This window comes from Rattus norvegicus, chromosome 3, assembly GCF_036323735.1.
Source record: "Rattus norvegicus strain BN/NHsdMcwi chromosome 3, GRCr8, whole genome shotgun sequence".
Taxonomy (NCBI): Eukaryota; Metazoa; Chordata; class Mammalia; order Rodentia; family Muridae; genus Rattus; species Rattus norvegicus.
In genome coordinates this window covers 31,303,738-31,309,737 of record NC_086021.1, presented here as the reverse complement: position 1 = coordinate 31,309,737, position 6,000 = coordinate 31,303,738, and positions in this window count along the sequence as shown.

The following is a 6,000-nucleotide window of genomic DNA, read 5'->3' as shown; positions in this document are numbered from 1 at the left end:
AAGAGCACCCGACTGCTCTTCCAGAGGTCCTGAGTTCAATTCCCAGCAACCACATGGTGGCTCACAACCATCTGTAAAGAGATCTGATGCCTTCTTCTGGTGTATCTGAAGACAGATACAGTGTACTTATATATAATAAATAAATAAATCTTTAAAAAAAAGAAAAAAAAAAGACTAGAACAGGACTGAGTCCATAGTAGTTACCCAGCCAACACTTGACCAGCAGGTGGCTGAACCCTATGAGACAGCACCCTAAAATGCAAAGGGGACAGAAAAGTGTCAGAGCTCTGCCAGTCTGGTGCCAACCTGACCTGAGCTCAGCTCCACCTGGCCCTGGCAGAAGGAAGGTTGGTAGGTTGGTGCCCACATCGGCCTATGCCTCCTCATGCAACACAGACGTTTTCAGAGCCAGGGGTGGACTCTGTCCTTAGAGTGGCTGGAGAGAGCCTGGTGGATGGAACAGCCGAGTCCCTGGCCCCCTGCCCAGCCCATTGGGGGTGGCCTTGGGAGGTACACCCACCTCCTGGCTACAGCAGGAGGCAGCATAGCCAGGAGAACCATTTGGGAAATGTGTATCAGTAGAACTTGCAGCGGAGCCAGCCAATGCCAGGGCAGCCAGGGTGTCCACCCCTTCAGCTCCCACAGCAAAGGTAGGGGTGGGGTCTCCTGGTGGAGCTGATCCTTTGGCTAACTGTAGGCTGGGCGGTATTCAAAACTCATAGGCCAGGCGAATCCTCTCCTGAAGTATCCCCAAGGGAGAGGAGCAAGGTAGGGATCCAGCAGACCCCTCGCCACTACAAAGCACGATAAGGCAAGCCAGCAGGGAGCAGAGATGACACGTCTTGAGCTGCCCCCAAAATCCTCAGGCAGGCAGACACATGGTGAGGGCTCGTCTCGATGCCCTGTGCTGGCCCCAGTCCGGTAAAGCCTGCTTAAGCTTGATTCCTTTCCCAGGAAAGTAGAGACGCCCCAAGAGCAGTGGGAAGAAGGGGATGGCACAGGAGGCCACTGTGCAGATGTACTGTGCCCTCTGAGGCCAGGCCTGGGTCTCCTTCCGTGGTCTGGATGCTCAGCAGCTATGCTGGGAGCCCTGTAGATGTACCACCATGTCAAAGGAGGCCGGTTGGAGGAGCTCAAGGTCACATGGCCGGAGGAAGAAAGCCTGTGTAAAAAGGCTGATGATGGACTAGGCTGCCAAACCTTCTAGGTTCTAGGAGGATGGGAGGACAGGGACAGGAGTCCAGCCTGGAGGGTGGAGCCAAGGCAGATGTGGAGAATGTGAAGGCAGGGCACTCCCTCCCAGGAGGCCAGAGTTCTGAGAGTCAGTGGAGCTGGCATAGGAGGGAGAGAAAGGTAGCTGAGTCTGCGTCCAGTTCCTTCTGCCTCGAGTTCAGGCCCCAGGATACAAGGGCAGAGAGCGGGGATGGAGGGGAGTCTGGCTTAATCCGTCAGCAATGCAGGGAGAACCATGCTCTATCCCTGATCTCCAAAGGTCCACATACGGGGATTCTCTGCTCCCCAAAACCAGAAAGAAAGGAATGTCCCCACCGGATTAGGCCAGGGTCTTCCAGAGACCCCAGGGACACAGCAGCAGTAAAGGCCTGTTAAGGAAATGGACCATTTCATGTGGTCAAGAGGATGGGATCTGTGACCTGGGTGGAGACCTAATGTTCTGGACTGATCTGGCTAAGGGACCACGCTGAGACACAGTCTCACTTAAGCCGTGTCACAGAGCTAGGCAGAATAACTATCCCTCTAATGAGACACTGTCCCTTTGCTTTCTCCGAGTCCCATCCTGGAGCGTGGTGGCTTATAGGGTCACATCCACGCAGCTTCATAAGACCTCCCACTTTTCTGAATTGCTCAGAAAAACCTAATATTTCCTTTTAAAATTTCTTTGTTGGAAGCATGACTTGTCTTTAGGCATCCCCACTCTTTTCCTAAAGAAAAGAAGTCCCTGCCACATGGACTTCTCTTTGAGTCCATTCTTGGATTCCTTCATCAAAGAGGCTAAGAACCCCAAGAGGGGACCCCAATTTCCTGGAGAAGTCCCTGTCCCCTGTTACATACTGAATTGGACCTGTAGAGTAGGAGGGACCCAGACACCAGGACCTGACCAGGAAGTTGAGAGGTGGGTAGGTGGAACTTAACTCCCAGTATTTCCCACAGGATCATCTGAGGGGCAGCATCCCATGTACCTATCACTCAGGATCCCTGGAAGGTTCCTGAATTCCCACCATCCAGAAATGGAGGTTCTGAGGCTGCCTTCATTATCCACCCTTCACAGTTGCCATCATCCACCCTGCCACCCATCCCAACATAGCTCCCAAATTGAGATCATTCCTCCTCCTCCTCTTCCTCTTCCTCCTCCTCTTCCTCTTCCTCTTTCCCCCCTCCTCTTCCCCCTCCTCCTCTTCTTCCTCCTCCTCTTCCTCTTTCCCCTCCTCTTCCTCTTCTCCTCTTCTTCCTCTTCCTCCTCTTTTGCTTCCTCTTCTCCTCCTCTTCTTCCTCCTGCTCTTCCTCTTCCTCCTCCTCTTCCTCTTTGCCCACCTTCCCAAGGATCCCAGCTACGTAGTCACCATACCTCTGCACCCCATGTGCCAGAAGGCCTGGGTGATCTTTCTCTGGCCTTGCAGTTTAAATAGAGGGTTGAGGCAGTTCTTGAAGACACAGGTCTGATGTTTCTTAGCTTAGACACATGCACACCATTGAGAGGGAAACAAGCTAAACTCTGCCTCCGAATTCATTTCCCAACTCAGTGTTCCAATTTCCTTTCTGTTAGTGTCACAAATACTTCAACCAAAAGCAGCTTAGGGGAGGAAAGTGTTTATTTAAACATACAGGTTATGCCCGTCCTTGAGGGAAGCAGGGTAGGTTCCTGAAGCGGAAACCATGAAGGAAAGCTGTTAGCTGGGTCACTCACAGACCCTTGTTCAGCTAGTTTCCTCGTAGAGGCCCCTGCCTGCCTAGGGAGAGTGCTACCTGCAGTGGGCCAGGCCCTCCTGCATCAATTCACAGTCAAGACAATTCCCCCACAAACATGCCAAAGGCCAGTCCTTCACTTGAGACACCTTTCCTGAGGAGATCTGGGTTGTGTCAAATTGACAGTCTCCCCTCCCTCCTCAATAGTGCATGGGTGACCTAAAGACAGGGCTGGGGTAGGAGCCAGTGATCTAGAATGAAAGCCAAACCCTCCCCTTCCCAAAGGCTGAGGTTGAGAAAGGGCCACCAACACCCTGAAGTGTCCCTGGGTTATCCAACTCTGGGGCAAAGAGGGGCCTGGGGGTGGATCACATAGCCTACAGCCAGGCAGACAGTCACACAGGCTAACCAGCGTCTGACAGACCAGGCCCCACACAGCAGGATGATACCCCAAGTGCCCCTCAAATCCAAACTGACCCTACTCTGGTAGGCACTAGGCAGCCTGGAGCCACATGCTCAGGGGAAACAGTGCCCAGTGTGCTGGGGAAGGCAGCCAGAGGGACATACACACTCCAGGAGTTTGGGAGATTAAAGCCAGTCACATAAACATGACCAGGAAGTGTCTCCACTGCAGTTCCCCCGGCAGACAGCGTCCCCACAGGAATTGCCCAATGGCTCTGTTGCAATGGTTTTAAATTCCGGCGCCAGCCCTGCAGATACACGGCTGTCAGATCCAGGCCTCCAGTCCCCCCAACACCCCGGCTGCCCCAGCTGCAAGCCAGAGCGCCTTGGGTTTAGGGGACAGGGTGGTTGTGGAACAGAGGCTGACAGCAGGGAGATTTATACTCAATATTAGCTCCAATCTGGATCTATCATCATTCAGAAGAGCACCCGGGTGTCACTGGCCCATTCCAAGGAAGGCAAAGGGCCCCAAACCTGTGTCCACCTAGAAGACTGTGGGCCCTGGCTGCTCTTAGCTCACAGGCTCCTATGCGCAATTGGACTCCTCAGTTCCTTTACATAAAGGCTGGTCCTAGGACAGGAGGGTCTGAACTGCGACCTCATGCCAACCTAGTGTAATGACCTTCCCTCTGCTCCAGGCCCAATTGGCTGTCCTGGCCTCTCTCCTTGCTTTATCCTCCCCCAGAGGAAGGCAAAACCAGCCCCACTGGTGGCAAAAACTCCCTGCCACTGCCACTTCTCCCCACTGAGGGTCTTCTGTGATTTTCTCCTGTCACACACTTCTCATAGAACACAAACTACCAAGGACCTCAGCACACCAATGTCCTGGATCCTGCCTGGAAGTGGGTCCTATCACACATTCCCAGGTGAGAAAACTCAGGTGAGATGCAGAAGCCCAGCTAGGACCACACCCCAAGCCTCAGATGTGTTCCTGGTCACGTCCATCGACTTTGGTCTGGACAGGAGCCAGACTATTCCCCCATGTCCCCACATCCTGCAAGGGTACCATCTCCACCTCAGACCTGCTCTGACCTTCCCAGTCTAATTGTCCAGCTCCAGCAGTCATGGATCAGGTCCAGACCCAGGGCCGTAGCAGCACACGCAGGGCCGTACCCACAGCAACGTGGACCTCCCCAACCTCTTCAGAACAGGAGATCCTGGGAAAGCTAGGACTGTAAACATGTCAGGAACCACCCTCTACAAGGCGGCCTCCCCTTGCCAGTCCTCTGACTGGGATCTGCCACTCCTCAGAGCCCCTGTTGGACCATTCTCTCTTGAGTCTTTCATCTTGGGATTCCTTGACCCCAGGCCTCAGAATACCCTCTCAGAACACTTCAAGTTGGCCAAGCACTAACGTGGCCCAAATGGGACAGGGCAGCCCAATCTGGAGGCCAGGCTCCTCTCTTTTTGTCTTTTTTTTTTTTTCGGAGCTGGGGACCGAACCCAGGGCCTTGCGGTTGCTAGGCAAGCGCTCTACCACTGAGCTAAATCCCCAACCCCGGCCAGGCTCCTCTCAAACCTGTGTCTTGTCTGTGCACGATTTCACCCATCTCCAAGGGCAGCCCCTCAGCTATGGAGAGAATCACAACTTACATCCAGCTCAGGATCTCCTTGGCCCAGCTCTCAGAGCCAGCCCTGACTTTACCACACACACTCCACCTTCCTTTAGCCGTCAGGGGCAACTGGATCTCTTGCCATGGTGCTGGTGGGCAGCTCTGGCCTGGGTTCCACTATCACCTCACAGTCACGAAGCCATGATTGGAAGCAGAAGCCTTTACAAGGTTCAGAGGTGAGGGCACTGTTCAGCCGCAGTCAAGCTCAAGGCTATGACCAAGACAGTGCCTCCCCATCGGCCACCAAAGAAGGTTCAAAGTTTCCCTGTCGGGGTGGAATGTGAGCCTTCTCCCACTGAACCTGCTTTCCTTAATGGGTAATCACAGACACTCAGGTTTATATGTTAAAGGAGGTTTAGGAGCATTTAATAGCTCATAAAATTTTATTGTCCCAGCTAAAACCAGTGATAACTGGCCTGAGCAGTGGCTGTCCCCTCCCCCAACACCCCACCCCGTTTATTGAAGAGTGAACGTTTGCTCTGCAGAGGACAGGAGAAAGGAGAAATGTGCATCTTCCCATAAAGGGTGTCCTGCCCCCCCCCCAACACATGCTCCTTTCCACTCCCAAGCAGACAGGCAGCGCTGCCTGTGCCCCAACTGTGGACCCAAGCTACATCAGTTATATAGCGCCTACTGTGTACTTTATTGGAGCCACAAGGAATGAGGACACATGTCAGGCCAGGTATTTTTAATTTAATGTTTTATTAGCACACATTAATTATACATAATGCTGGGTTTCAGCCAGATGTGATGGCACATGCCTCTAATCCCAGCTCTCGGGAATCAGAGGCAAGTGGACCTCTATAAGCTGGAGACCAATCTGGACAACGCAGGGAGTTCTGGGACAGCCAGGGCTACATAGTAGCCACCAAATAATAGCCACCAGAAAAGGGGGCGGTAATATAGCACTTCATAATTTTAAAAATGTACTTATGGGGCCAGAGAGATGGTTCAGCAGTTAAGAGCACTGTCTGTTCTTCCAGAGGACCCAATATCACATGGC